This window comes from Ovis aries, chromosome 4 (genome assembly GCF_016772045.2).
Source record: "Ovis aries strain OAR_USU_Benz2616 breed Rambouillet chromosome 4, ARS-UI_Ramb_v3.0, whole genome shotgun sequence".
NCBI classification, from domain to species: Eukaryota; Metazoa; Chordata; class Mammalia; order Artiodactyla; family Bovidae; genus Ovis; species Ovis aries.
The window spans coordinates 61,517,915-61,533,918 of NC_056057.1; the positions used below are offsets into that span (position 1 = coordinate 61,517,915).

Below are 16,004 nucleotides of genomic sequence, written 5' to 3' on the forward strand. Positions count from 1 at the left end.
AAAAATAAAGAAAAAATAAAAAAATAAATAAATAAATAAATAAATAAAATAAAAAAAAAAAAAGAAAAGATAACCCCAAAGTATAATTTTGATGCCCTGCAAGTCATTAAACAAAGTTTGTATCTACTTTAACAACCTAATTTCAGCATTCTTTCTTTCAGTGACTATATATAAATATTTATCTTCTCTTATAATCCTTTGAAACAATATTTCTGTTCTGTTGGTTTTCTCATGGAATTAAATGCATCTTTAATATGTATTTTACAAGGGTCATTTTATAACATTTTGGAATTTGTTTACACTAGGAACAATGTTAGAGTCTTTCACCCATTTCAAAGTAAAACCAGAACTGGATGGTAGTTAAAGCTGTGAAACTAATTTTACTCAGGAACCATTGCAATAGGGGGAAAATAGGCCTCAGTAGAGAACTAGGCTCAATTCCAACCAAATGCAACAAGGGACAGTGGAGATTTATAGCTGAGGAACAGGGTTGGGGGAACTTCCCAGGTGGCTCAGAGGGTAAAGGATATGCTTGCAATGCCGGAAATGCAAGAAACATGGGTTCGATTCCCAGGTCAGGAGTATCCCCTGGAGAAGGACATGGCAACCGACTCCAGTATCTTTGCAAGGAAAATCTCATGGACAGAGGAGCGTGTCAGGCTGCAGTACATGGGTTCTCAAGAGTCGACATGACTGAGCGTGCACGTGTGCAGCAGGGCTGGGGAGTGGACGGTAGAAGGAAAGTCACTAAGCGGAAAATCTAAGAATATGGGATTCTTGCTAAACCAAGCAAGAATTGACAGGATGGCAGGATTCTGGCTTTAGGCAGGCCAGGGTGATCACGGTTCAACTGGAGGATGAGGAATTTGATCAGATATTAAGAATTCTTTCTGAACTAATTTAGCAGAATTCTTATTAAAACTGGGTTCTACAAGGACAGAGATGGAAGCAGAGGGCTCAGGGGAGCCTGACCAAAGTTTGGCAAGGAGAGAATCTTTGTTTCATGCATTGTGATTTAATATTCACATAAATCTTGTTAGGTGAGCTTATCATTATCATCACTGTACTTAGGAAAACAGAGGCTTAAGAGTGCTCAAGTGACTTAGTTTAGGGTGGACAGGGTGTAATCTGGAGGCACCAGATCAGCCCAGGTTTATATGAATCAAGGTCAACTGCTGATTATATACTTCACTGTGTTGTCCAGAAAACTCAAATGCTTCTCACCAAAGTAAGTGATAGCAAAGTGTGGCTGAGGGTGACCCAATATTGTGCACCAAAGAATATAGATAAAAGGAAGAAATAAGTTAAGGAAAAGGGCTGAGATTGCCTACAGAAAAGCTATGATACTGTTGGGCTTTTTGTTTTTTATTTTTTTATTTTTTTATTTTTTTTTATTTTTTAAATTTTAAAATCTTTAATTCTTACATGCATTCCCAAACATGAACCCCCCTCCCACCTCCCTCCCCATAACATCTTTCTGGGTCATCCCCATGCACCAGCCCCAAGCATGCTGCATCCTGCGTCAGACATAGACTGGCGATTCGATTCAAATGATAGTATACATGTTAGAATGTCATTCTCCCAAATCATCCCACCCTCTCCCTCTCCCTCTGAGTCCAAAAGTCCGTTATACACATCTGTGTCTCTTTCCCTGTCTTGCATACAGGGTCGTCATTGCCATCTTCCTAAATTCCATATATATGTGTTAGTATACTGTATTGGTGTTTTTCTTTCTGGCTTACTTCACTCTGTATAATCGGCTCCAGTTTCATCCATCTCATCAGAACTGATTCAAATGAATTCTTTTTAACGGCTGAGTAATACTCCATTGTGTATATGTACCACAGCTTTCTTATCCATTCATCTGCTGATGGACATCTAGGTTGTTTCCATGTCCTGGCTATTATAAACAGTGCTGCGATGAACATTGCGTGAAAAGACAGCCTTCTGAGTGGGAGAAAATAATAACAAATGAAGCAACTGACAAACAACTAATCTCAAAAATATACAAGCAACTTATGCAGCTCAATTCCAGAAAAATAAACGACCCAATCAAAAAATGGGCCAAAGAACTAAATAGACATTTCTCCAAAGAAGACATACGGATGGCTAACAAACACATGAAAAGATGCTCAACATCACTCATTATTAGAGAAATGCAAATCAAAACCACAATGAGGTACCACTTCACACCAGTCAGAATGGCTGCGATCCAAAAATCTGCAAGCAATAAATGCTGGAGAGGGTGTGGAGAAAAGGGAACCCTCCTACACTGTTGGTGGGAATGCAAACTAGTACAGCCACTATGGAGAACAGTGTGGAGATTCCTTAAAAAATTGCAAATAGAACTACCTTATGACCCAGCAATCCCACTTCTGGGCATACACACCGAGGAAACCAGAATAGAAAGGCTTTTTGTTTTTTAAATCAAAAACAATCTGTGTAAAAGGTCTGTGCAATTATTTTGACTCATTGGGTAGATTTGCACTTGGAAAGTCCCCATCTCTTACCTCAGACCTGAATATTTGCTTATTGGATGTATAGAGAGAAGTAGTTTAAAATAAGACATAGCAGAGGTGTTTGCTTTACATTAGCAGGACAAACAAAACACTGGGAGAGGAGAAGAACCATTGCTTCTAGATTTCAGCCAAACATAGAGTTTTCACCTTTCGCCGTGTAAATGTATAGTTCCTAAGCTTAACTTTTGAACACTGTAGGGTGTTTCCAGTTTTTCTCCTGTTGTTGTTCGCTTAGTCGTGTCCAACTCTTTGTGACCCAGTGGACTCCAGCACACCAGGTTTTCCTGTCCATCACCAACCATCTCCTGGAGCTTGCTCAAACTCATGTCCATTGAGTCAGTGGTGCCATCCAATCATCTCATTCTCTGACATCCCCTTCTTTTCCTGCCTTCAGTCCTCAGTCTTCCAGCATCAGGGTCTTTTCTAATGAGTCAGTTCTTCACATCAGGTGGCCAGAGTATTGGAGCTTCAGCTTCAGCATCAGGACTTCCAATGAATAGTCAGTATTGATTTCCTTTAGGATGGACTGGTTGGATCTCCTTGCAGTCCAAGGGACTCTCAAGAGTCTTCTCCAACACCACAGTTCAAAAACATCAATTCTTTGGCATTCAGCCTTCTTTATGGTCCAGCTCACAGCCATACATGACTACTGGAAAAACCACAGCTTTGATTATATGGACCTTTGTTGGCAAAGTAATGTCTCAGCTTTTTATATGTTGTCTAGGCTTGCCATAACTTTTCTTCAAAGGAGCAAGCGTCTTTTAATTTCATGGCTGTAGTCACCATCTGCAGTGATTTTGAAAACCAATGAAATAAAGTCGTCACTGTTTCCATTGCTTCCCTGTCTATTTGCCATGAAGTGATGGGACTTGAACCATGATCTACCTCTTAAAGTTCCCAAAACAAAATTGGTTATAATTCCTATTACTTAAAAATGTGTGAGAAGTGTGCTGTGTCATTAAGTCAATAATAGGCTTCTTCAACTCTAACATTTCTGAAAATGAGCAGGGAAGTGTAAGTGGCAGGTGGCAGTGAGTGAGGCAGGGATGAACAAGTCTTAAATGTCTCTCTCACTCTTTCTTTTACTGTAAGATCACTCCCAGCTATGCCCACAATAGTCACTGCAGTAGGTAATGTTAGGAACTCAAATGTAATTAAAATACTAGGGCTGAAACTCAGCATGCTGTGGTATCTATCTGTAATAGCAAACAGTCCTTGAAATCCTCTACCAGCCCAGATGAGTATAAATTCACTAGGATACCAGATTTAAGAGTTTGGGAAATTGGTTTTGTGTCTGTAAGTGTCATTAGCAATATCTATTGTTGTTATATTCTGGATTCTGATTAAAAGCATCCTACTCATATCCACTTAATCCAGAAGCCCCCAGGCACTTCTGATATGTCTTGATCTCCTACTTCTCATGCTCCTGCAAAATCCCTTGGATATTGCATCCTGTGTTTCCATGGAATCTGGTCCTCTTTCCTCCTCATTGTTCCTGCCCCAGGTTAACCCTCATCAGCCTCTGGTCCGGCTGATGACTGCAATTGTCTCCTCAATATATTCTGTGTACTTAGCTTCCCTTCCGTTTCCCCTTCTTCCTCTTTGTACATAGTTCCTCAGATTGTTGTAAAAGTATCTGCATGATTTTGCCACTGGGCTTCAGACCCTTCAGTGGTTCCTCACGGCTTTAGTGATGAGTAATGAAGACTTTTGCTAAACCTACCAAGGTCTTTCTGACCCAGTCCCCGTGTCCCTCTTTCTCCAATCTGTCGTCTCCTGCTGCTCACCTTTGCTCTCAGGCTGACCTGGGATCTGTTTACATCTGCTTTCAGCAGAACATGCCAGACTGTGTTGAGCTAGCCAGTCTCTATGCTGGATTGCTTTCCTGTGAACCTGAACTAGGTTCTCCTTCTCAATAACACACTGTAGTTGTTTGTTTATAGTATTTCTGTAAGGGACCATTCTGTCCTTCGGGCCAGGGTGGTGTCCTCTGTGTACTGGTGTCCCCATGCCTAACAGAGAGGCTCTCCATATATTTCTTTGTAGATTGAGTGAATGAATAAGTGAAGGGAGACCTTTTTCACTTGAGGAAGTGAATGCAACTTACTTGTAGGGAAAAATTGTGTGAGTAGGACCTAAGACGGAGAAGGCAATGGCACCCCACCCCAGTCCTCTTGCCTAGAAAATCCCATGGACGGAGGAGCCTGGTGGGCTGCAGTCCATGGGGTCGCGAAGAGTCGGACACGACTGAGCGACTTCACTTTCACTTTTCACTTTCATGCATTGGAGAAAGAAATGGCAACCCACTCCAGTGTTCTTGCCTGGAGAATCCGAGGGACGGGGGAGCCTGGTGGGCTGCTGTCTATGGGGTCGCACAGAGTTGAACACGACTGAAGCGACTTAGCAGCAGGACCTAAGGAATTCTGTTATTTGTCCACAAAAGCATCTCATCTCTCTTCTTTCCTTTTATGTATGTCTCATTTTTGTATATCCATCTCTGTAAATCTGCTTTCATTGCCATCACTACTGTTCCTTCCAAGGGGGAGGCAGAGCAGTGGAGCGCTGTTTGTAATAGAGGGCAGAGAAGATACAGAGTTGGCCCAAAAGTTTGTTTGGGTTTCTCCACACAATGTAACAAAAAATCTCAATGAATTTTTTTGGCCAACCAAATACAAACCAAGAGATACTCCTGGGCCCTCACTTGCTCAGCCTGTCTTTGGGTTAGACCAATCTTCATGGACTTGTGAGGATTTGAACACCACACACACACACACACACACACACACACACACAAGCCAGGGAAAAAAGTGAACATAACCAGCAAAGGGACAATTCAAAATCATGGATCACCTGATAACATTCGAGGGAAAGGGTGTAGCATCACTTTTCCATGATTTTCTGCCAGAAATCCACAGCCTGAATTTAATCAGAGGAAGCATCAGACAAAGCCAGATTGAGGGACTTTATCCAAAATAAACAGCCTGTAATCGTAAAAACCGTCAAGGTCAGAAAAATCAGGGAAAGACTGAGGATAATGTTTTAGAATAAAGGAAGCTAAAGAGATATAACGGGCTTTCCAGGTGGTGCAGTGATCAAGAATCCACCCGCCAAAGCATGAGATGCAGGAGACACAGGTTCAATCCCTGGGCTGGGAAGGTCCCCTGGAGAACGGAATGGCAACTCACTCCAGTATTCTTGCCTGGAGAATCCCCATGAACAGAGGAGCCTGGTAGGCTGCAGTCCATAACGTCGCAAAGAGTCAAACATGACTGAAGTGACTTAGCATGCATAAACACACACACACACACACACACACACACACACACACACACACAAAGAGGCACAACAGCTTAATGCACTGTGTGATTCTGAACTGACTCCCTTTGCTGTAAAGTACAACACTGGGACATTGGGTAAAATTTGAATAGTGTCCAGGAGCAAATGCAGAGTGTATTAAATGTTCATTTCCTGATATTGATGGTTTTGTTGTGGTTGTGGAGGAGAATGTCACTTTTGTAGGAAATGTACACTGAAATGTCACTGAGTGATGGGGCTTCTGTTTGGCAAGTTGTTTTCAAGTGTTTCAGAAAGGAAGCAAGCTTTTTGTACTTTAGTTGCCTTTTTTTTTTGTAACTTTGAGATAGCTTGAAAATTAAAAACAAATTTTTTAAAGAAAAATGTTAATAAACAAACTTGGACTTTCTTTCCACAGACAAATTGTCCTGATGAGATTTGCTTTGCATTATATGCTGATGGAAATGTGGGGAAGAGGGGTTCTGGTTTTCCTTGAGAAGATTTAGGAGTGAAGAGGTGGTGAAGCCTAGGGCATAGCTAGGAACAAGCCTGCACCTCAGCAGCTCTCAGCCGGTGAAAACAGACTCAGAAGAAAGACTGTCAGCTCCAGGAGAGCAGAGCTACCTCCCAGGGACAGGTGCAATTAGCAAGTTTCTGGGGACTGGGGAGAGAGATGCCAATTTGATGATTGACTGTGGGAAATGTACTCAAGGCCACTGGCACTCTTTGACTAGCAGATTTCCTCCCTGTAGGAAATCTTCAAGGAGGAAGCCAGGTGCAGTCAGGAGATTGCTTCGTAAATAACGACTCACAGAGTGAGGAGCTGGCCAGTGTGATCAGAAGGCCAGAGGCATCCGGTCCGGGGCAGCCTGGTTCCTGCATTCTGCATGGGAGCCTCGCACCTGGTAATGCTACGTGGTGGCGTGAGTCTGGGGTGGGGCCTGCCCTGCCTTGGGTACAGCTGGGGTGGCCAAACTTCAGTTTTGGTCTGCTTTCGTGGTTGGCCACCTCTCTGCTTGTGTTCTTTCTTTAGATACGGAAATAGCCTCAGGCAGTTGGAAGACCCCTGAATGCCTTTGCCTGTGTGTGATTCTGTGTGACCTCCTTCTGGGCTGATTTTATAGGTTCACTCTCAGGAACATTTACCACTTTATTCAGTTTCCTTAGAGATCTTTTTTTTTTTTTTTTTTTTTCTGCCACTGGCCACATGGGAACTTGGGTTAGAGAGAGACTGTAGAGTAGCAACTTCCCTCTTTTCTGTTATTTATTTTTTTAAGCCATGTTAAAGGAAGGAAAGCTTTTTTTTTTTTTTTAAGAGGCTTACGTTCTTGGAATATCTTACTATCTTCTATTTAACTTCCCCAGTTGTAGACTTTCTTTTAGAGATTTAGTCCAAATGGGTATTTTTTTCCCTGTTGAGCCCAGTGTGCCCCCACTACCGTGAACCAAAGGAATTCGGCTCCTTGGGCACAAAGTCCATTGAGGGCTTGTTGTCTGTGCATTAGATGATAATTCACTTTCTACAGCTGAGTAGTGCTGCCTCTCTAGGGGTGGGCCCCCACGCCTCAGAGCTCTGCTGCTTCAATCCCTTCTCCCCTGGAGGGGTTTGCTGTTCTTTCTCACACTGGTGGCCAAGCACTTGAAGGCCCCTAGGTACTTAGCCCTGGAACCTGTGGTCCCAAACGGCTCCTTATGTAAAAGCTGGTTGTTTTCTAGTGAGTGTTACTGCAGTTATCCAAACCTTGAGGCTCTTAGTGCTAGAATCTGTTTTTGAAGAGGTGCTAGAAACTGGAAACCTGGCATGCAAGTATGTCTGCCTGCAGCCCAGCAGCAGTGGTTCTGTGTGGCTCATTGGTTAGAGATGAGCCGAGAGGGTCTGAATCCTTCTGTGAGTGATGAAGACCACAGGAGTTCTTAAGCATGGACCCTGTATTCCCCAAATAAAGCTTAGAAGGTTGTTTTGATTTTTACAAAGGAAGCACATGTACATACATGGACTAGCCCACCCTGGTCCAACTTCAGGGTCCTCAGTTTAGTGTAATTTTATATTTTGTTTACTCCTTTGCCCATACCATGATAAGACCTTTCATACACATGCCTTTGTAAACGATAACTACTTCTTTTCTGGAACATGCCTGATTTGCGTCTCTACACTGTGGACATTGAACCACGTGTTCAGCTGGGGTGTCTACATGGTCACCAGGTTTCCAGCCTGGCCATCTGTGCTCTGTGGCAGATGCTGGCAACCAGATCGTCCTCTCCTCTAAAAGTGCTGCCTCATGAGGAATTCATGGCCCTTAGCACCTGGTGGACAGAAACAGTAGCTTGGAGCGTGGAGTGGTGAGCACCTGCAAGGCTCAAGAAACAGAGACTTGGTTTCCATTTGCAAACAAAACAAAAAGCCCCATGTGAATTCTGGCACCAGTTTTTGCCATCTGTTTGATTTATTTTAAGGGTCAGGGGCTGTGGTAAGTACCAAACTCTGTGGACCAGTGAACAGAATTAGAAATAGAATCACCTGAAACATGTATTCAAAGCAGGTAGGCCCTGTGGTCTGCTTAGGGACCTATAACTTTCACTTTTACCTTGTCCCTAGGCCTCCTTGCGTCAGGGACTGGAGGCTGGGGGTGGCGGGGAAGGACAAGCAGGAACAAGAGATGTGTTCCTTGGGGTATCTTACTAAGCTATGCCTCTGTTAGTCAGATTTCATATTTGTTAGAAGGAGTTCTACCCTATCCAGCTCTGCCACGCATCTGCTAGGTGAAGTTGGCCAGGACAAGGGGGAAGGAGGGATAGCTGGATGTGAAACTGATGTGAAACTGATCCTGCTCCTCTAAGTGGCAAAGGGGCTGGAGGCTGACAGCTGTGTAAGGAAGCGCTCCCTGTAATGGGCTTTGGGTCCCTGCTCAGTCAAAAGACAGACTTTTTACTCCCAGTGACAGCTGCAAAGTACAGATTTATGGTGGGGCACTAGCTCTGAATTCCAATTACCAGTTGAGTTTCAAAAGAGTCGACATTTTCATGTCCGTGGTACATCTTTACAACTTGTCACTGTGGTAGCCGTACATAGCCATCCACTGTTGCTAATATTTCTAAGCAACTGATTTACGGAATGAGAGCACAGGTGATGGATACTTAAGGCTTTGCTGCTTGGGGGATGAAAGGGCTGTGGAATATGCTCTGAATTTCAAGGGGTGAGAAAGGAAGGTGGTATGGGGAAAGAAGACGATGAGGTTTTGGAAATTGGGTGACACCCGTGAGGCTGTGTGGAAAACGTATATTTCTGTTTACGATTATTGATTTTTGTCTCAGAGCAGATCTCGCTCTTGAGGGTTGCATGTGCCAGAGAGTTAATTAAGGATCCTGGGGGCACCCATGCTTCATGCTGTACGCATGCCCATAGGTGAAGGTGGAAGCATTTGGGTCTACTGCAACTTGACAATCTTATTTCCTATGGTTGAGAGATGGCTGGATTCGCTATTGTAAGAACAGGATGTTGAGAATTGGAAACTAGCTCTGAGCCCAATCTAGCATTCTTGCCTGTAATGCACGATAGACGGTATAGGTTTATCTTTTAACTTTGATAATTTGTGACTCAGAGATTCTTGCATAGCTGAGATGTTTTAACAACGGATTATTGTGTGCAGATTTCAAGAAACAACTTCATTGCTTCTGTTTGAAGAAATACACGTGTCTGTTCACATTCATGTCAACGAATGGTGGGAATAAATCTCAATGTTTTAAAATAGACTTTAAAAAACCTTCCCAAGACTACTTAGTGCCTTTTAAAAAACCTCCTCCTGAACTTTGAAAGTCTTTTTCTTCAAACATAAAGGACAGGTCTTATGTGTCTGTTTTGGTTAATGTGTGCTGGTTTTATTTTGGACTCTTTGAAACCCAGCATGAAGGCTAAAATTCTGCAATGTGGAGAAGTAAAAACGAAAGAAATGGTGAGGTTTTGGTTGTGCTAAATTAAAGTGACAAGGTACAGATAACAGGGCATGGCTGTGTCCACAAATTAGCCCTCTCTAATTTGCTGCTGTGGAAAATAGTGCTTTGGCATTGCATTGTAATTTACTTCTTGAATTAAAAGTTTTAAGAAAAGAAGGTGTACTTTGCTCAAAAGAGAAAACCTGAAAAACTCAATCTTTTCAGTTTAAATGGCCTATGGTTCCCTGTGTTCAGGGAACTATTTGAGCAAGTCCTGCTTCAGAAATATGTAAATTACATGGTTTTATTTTTAGAAGCCACACTGTGTGTTGGATGACTATGTGTGCTACTTCAAGTTACCCTTTTCTGAAGTGTTTGTTGCAATTCAGAATGCATTTTGTTCGAGCAGGTGGCAGCAGGATTTTGTGTGGTCTCTTGTGTAAATGCAGGACCATCTCATGTACAGGACAGATTTCTAATGGCTGGGGCAGGGCAGGGCAGGCTACCTTCTCCAGTTTCTGTTTGCTGCTGCTGCTGCTGCTGCTGCTGCTGCTGCTGCTGCTGCTGCTGCTGCTGCTGCTGATGCTAAGTCGCTTCAGTCTAAGCAATAACTTGATATTGGCAGGGAGACAAGATGACATTTGGTTTCCTCAGTCACAACATGTCTTGCCCCAAGTTATAATATTCCTTTCCCCAAATTCAACTTCCCAGAAGGCTGAAATGTTGTCATTTTGCAAAGTGTGGTGGCACGTGAACTATTATATTACAGAAAATCAGCTGCATAGATTGAGGAACAAAAGTCAGAATTGTTTATTATAAATAGCACTTTAAAAAATTGCAGTTCATGATAATTTTTCTTTTGTTTTTAGTTCCTATGGATGTTTGCCCAGGGAGAAACCCAGGCCTCCATATTAGCCTGTCCACTCCTGGGTGCTGATACTTTCACCTTCGTGTGAGGTTTTAATTCATCATGACATTCCATACAAGCGTGTAAGATGTTTCCTAAAGTGTGTTCCACAGGTCATTAACAGATGTGATGGTTAAAGCGTTCCATGGTCAAATAAGTTTGACAGACACTGGGAAAAACAGAGTCAACAGATTGCTTTACTGAAGGCCTTTTCTGGGCCTTTAACAGACAACTGTGCTTGTGACTTGTCAGGACAATAAGTTCATCCTCTTGCTGGGTCATCACCTGGTAGAAGAGGGCAGGGAGCTCTCTGAGGTCTCTTTTCAAAGGGCACTAATCTCATTCATGAGGGCTACACCTTCAGGACCTAATCACCTCCTCCAAACCCTACCTCCAGTACTATCACCCTGGGATAAAGTTTCAATGTGGGGAATTTGGAGATGCAGACATTCAGCCTGTAACATGATGGTTCATGGAGGAATCGTGTATGAAGCTTTGAGTTCAGGGCCTGGGAGACAAGCATTATACCATTGGAGACACATCAGTAAAGCTTCAATCCTATTCTCCCCTTCCTCCTCAGTGAGACTCCTGAGATAGGAATATCCTGTCTTGTTACCTTATGCCCATTCATTTTCCAAGCCTTGATTCCTCTTTCCTTATTCCTTTCTCCCTCCCCAAGTTCTGCTGCTAACAATCACAACATTCAATAGGCTTCTAAAGAAAAGGAAACCTGCATTCTTGGTTGGCACACCCTTTCTTTACAAATCAAACAGGTTAGTTAAGAAGTTCTTATTTCCAGTGCTGGGGATAGGGTCATTATGGCCCACGGGACTGTGGCCTGTAGGCATTAACTGTATATAGGTGAAGCCGTTTCCAGCCAAGAGCCAGCAGCTGAAGCACAGCAACTTCAATTCTGCCTTGGAGCCCTCAAATTGAAGATCTTCAGTTAACAGGTAGCTCAGCCTTTGAGAGAGGTGTTTGGCTTTTGGTTCTGAATCAGAATCAGTTGTGAAGTGTTGAACAGTGTGAGTCCCTTGTGCACTGGCATCTCCAGGGATTGGACCTGATGTTTGGAGTTTCAAAACTCCGTTCTGATGCAAGGCCATTTTCATGTAAAGACAGAGTTTCTACTCTCCATATTCTCACTCTGTGTGTGTACACAGGCACTCGTTCATTGCTTTATTCAGCACATATTTATTAGGCATCAGGGCTATAATCCATGGGCTTCCCTTGTGGCTCAGCAGGAAAAGAATCCTCCTGCAATGCGGGAAACCTGGGTTTGATCCCTGGGTTGGGAAGATCCCCTGAAGAAGGGAAACGCTACCCACTCTAGTATTCTGGCCTGGAGAATTCCATGGGCTATACAATCCATGGGGTCACAAAGAGTCAGACACGACGGAGGGACTTTCAGTTTGCTTCACTTCATAGTGCATGGGGTCACAGAGTCAGACTTGACTGGGTGACTGAGCATACACACAGATACACACTCATACACACACACATTTGTGTGTTGTATATGTGCTGGGCCTTATTCTAGACGTACAGCAGTGAATGAAACACCCATGCTCACAAGCAGCTTCTTTTCTAGTGGGGAATGCAGAAAATAAACAAGTAAACAAATCCCTGAGATACTATCCTGCTTTGAGAAGCATCAGCAAGAAAATGAAGTCGAGGAAGGAGGTGGGAAGGGCGGGACACTATTTTAAGTAGGGGCCAAGGCAGGCTTCCCCAGGGAGGTGACATTAGAACTTGAGTGAAGAGGGAGAGGGAGCCACAGGACAGTTTGCAGGAGTGCATGTTCTAGGCAGAGAAGCTTGGTGTCCTGGGGAACAGCAAGGCCAGAGAGGCTTGAATGGAGGGAGAGACAAGGGAAGGAGGTGCAGAGAGAGGCTGGAGGCCAGATCAGAGAGGCTGATACAGCTTTGAATATTTTTCTAAGTGTGATGGGATGCCTCTGAGAGATTTGGACAAAACAGTGATCTGATCTGATCTGTATTTGGATGGATCATTCTGGAGAATTAACTATCCCAAGCAAGAGTAGAATAAGGAAGACCTGCTAAGAGGTAGACTTTCAGGCAGTGTACAAGGAAGTTTATGCATTTGCTGCAAGAAAATATTAAACTAAATCTTTGAATTTATCCCTAGGCCATGTTGATGGTGCTTATTAAAAGCAAAGTATGGAATGTATAGTCTATACTTTGTAAAATAATTACATATATTTTCAAATATGATACCTGCAATGTTATTTTAACAAGGTCACACCCTCAAACCAATTTGTGTGCATTTATATTCATGTTTTTTGTGTGTGTGTGTGTGTGTGTGTGTGTACATACAATGCTTGCTGGTTTTATTACAGATTAGCGTGAAAGAACTAATTTATCAACGCCAAATTTCTGGGCAGCCTTTTGAGTTGTTCTAGACCTTAGTGTTTTCCTGACAAACAGAAATTCTTACCACAGTGTAATTATTTTGATCACTCATTTAAATATATCTTTTCTAAATAGTTGCACTTTTTATTTGCATTTGTGTTACTTCATTTATCTTGTTCGAGTGTAAGTAATTAAATGTGTGCTTTGGACTGAATAATTCTGTTTCCCTCTGTGTGTGCTCAGTTGCTCAAACGTGTCTGACTCTTAGTAACTCCATGGACTATAGACCATCAGTCCCCTCTGTCTATGGGTTTCCCAGGCAAGAATACTGGAGTGGGTTGCTATTTCCTCCTCCAGCAGATTTTGCCAACCCAGGGATCAAACCTGAGTCTCCTGTGTCTCCTGCGTTGGCAGGCGGAGTCTTCACCACTGAGCCACCTGGGAAGCCCATGTTCCCCTCTACCCTTTTCATATGTTGAAAGCCTAATCCTAATGTTATGGGATTTGGAGGGAATCCTAATGTACTGGGATTTGGAGGTAGGGGCTTTGAGAGGTGATTAGGTCATGAGGGTGGAGCCTTCATGAATGAGATTGTTGTTGTTATGGTGTCCAGTCACTAACTTATGTTGGACTTGCAGTGACCCCATGGGCTGCAGCACACATGGCTCCCCTGTCCTTCACTATCTCCCAGAGTTTGCTCAAACTCATGTCCATTAAGTCAGTGATTGATGCCATCTCATCCTCTGTTGCCCCCTTCTCCTCCTGCCCTCAGTCTTGCTCAGTTTCAAGGACTTTTCCAGTAAATTGGCTCTTTGCATCAGATAGCCAAAGTATTGGAACTTCAGCTTCAGTATCAGTCCTTTCAGTGAATATCCAGGGTTGATTTCCTTTAGGATTGACTGATTTGATCTCCTTGCTGTCCAAGGGACTCTCAAGAGCACCAAAATTCCAAAGCATCAGTTCTTTGGCACTTGGCCTTCTTTTATGGTCCCCTGTGAGAAGAGGCCAGGAAGATGGCCAGCTTTTACTTTCTGCCACAATGAGGATGAAAGGTGAAGTAAAATGAAAGAAAGTGAAAGTGAAAGTCACTCAGGTGTGTCCAACTCTTTTCGACCCCATGGACTGTAGCCCACCAGGCTTCTGTGTCCATGGAATTCTCCAGGCCAGAATACTGGCGTGGGTAACCTTCTCCAGGGTATCTTCCCAGGGATTGAACCCAGGTCTCCCACACTGCAGGCATATTCTTTACCAGCTGAGCTGCTGCTGCTAAATCACTTCAGTTGTGTCCGACTCTGTGCGACCCCATAGACGGCAACCCACCAGGCTCCGCCATCCCTGGGATTCTCTAGACAAGAACACTGGAGTGGGTTGCCATTTCTGCAAATCAGAGCTCTCACTAGCATCTAATCAGGCTCCATGACTTCCAGCCTCTAGAACTGTGAGAAATAAATTTCTGTTGTTTATAAGCCACTTAGTGTATGATACTTTGTTATGGACCTGAATGGACTAAAATAGTGTCCACATCAGCATATCATGTATGTGCATTTGTTTCCTGTTTCTATGGCCAAAGTTGGTACTGGAATCCAGTCGACTGTCTAAGCAACATATTCTGTCCATACTAGAGGTAAAATATAGGAGAAACCAACAAAACCTGGGGATGTCAAAATTTACCTAAAACCCACATCATATTGAACATTGCCTGAAAAAAAAATCTGTTTAGATATTTTTCTTGTAACACGTTATAAGAAAGGAAAAGTAATAGAAACATGTCAGTAATAAATAAATAATTAAATAGGTAGAAAATAAAGAAGAACCTTCAAAGAGAATCTCTACAAATGTAACAAAGAATACAGACAGTAGAAACTGTATAAGTGGACTCATTTGTGAAGCGTTTTGAGATTTTTGTGTCAGATGCTTGTAATGTAATTGACAAGTAAAAAATTGTAAACTCACCAGGCAGGCAGTCTTCACCAAGTGCTCAAAGTTGACACCTCCCTTAATGGGACAAACGAACTGCAGGTGCCACCTGATATGAAATGTGACATCACTCCTGTTGTATTTCTGCCAGATATCCATAACCAGAATCTCATTGCCAGGAGACATTAGACAAACCGAAATTAAGGGACATTCTGAACAGTAACTTTTGTAGATTTTTTTTGTACTCTTCAAAAATGTCAAGGTCATAAAAGACAAAGGCTGAGCAATCTCCCAGACTGAAAGAGACCAAAGATGAAAAACTTAATTCTGTTAGCAATCCTGGATTGGCTCCCAGGCAGGGAAGCAAATTCTTTGTTTTTGTACGATAAGGGAAATAATTGGGCTCATTAGTGGAATTTGAATAGGACTTGTAGATTATTTACTAGTGTTGTATCAATTTTAATTTCCTGATTTTGATAACTATGCTCTATTTATGTAAGTGAATTTTTTTTTTTATTGCCTCACTGCATGGCTTGTAGGATCTTAGTTCCCTGATCAGAGACTGAATTCATGCCCTTGGCAGTGAAAGCCTGGAGTCCCAACCACAGGACTGCCAGGGAATTCCCTATAAGTGAATGTTCTTGATTTTCAGAAGTACATGTTGAAATATTTAGGGTACAGTGATATCATGTCTATGACTTATTCATATATAGTTCAGTTCAGTCGCTCAGTCATGTCTGACTCTTTGCGACCCCGTGAATCGCAGCACGCCAGGCCTCCCTGTCCATCACCAACTCCTGGAGTTCACTCAGACTCACGTCCATCGAGTCAGTGATGCCATCCAGCCATCTCATCCTCTGTCATCCCCTTCTCCTACCGCCAATCCCTCCCAGCATCAGAGTCTTTTCCAGTGAGTCAGCTCTTCGCATGAGGTGGCCAAAGTACTGGAGTTTCAGCTTCAGCATCATTCCTTCCAAAGAACAGCCAGGACTGATCTCCTTTAGAATGGACTAGCTGGATCTCCTTGCAGGCCAAGGGACTCTCAAGAGTCTTCTCCAACACCACAGT

At 43.0% G+C, this 16,004-nt stretch overlaps 1 protein-coding gene across 5 annotated transcripts in view; it reads left to right on the forward strand.

The window, feature by feature from the left end:
- ELMO1 (engulfment and cell motility 1) overlaps positions 1-16,004 on the forward strand; it is a 581,422-nt gene that overhangs the window by 56,324 nt on the left and 509,094 nt on the right. The window contains exon 2 of one of the 5 annotated variants that reach the window (XM_060414768.1): positions 1-6,718. This exon is cut by the window's left edge and continues 25,243 nt beyond it. The exons of the other annotated variants lie outside the window; for them this stretch is intronic. The gene's annotated coding sequence lies outside the window, so the exon portion shown is untranslated. The remainder of the gene's footprint in view (positions 6,719-16,004) is intronic. 5 annotated transcript variants of the gene reach the window in all.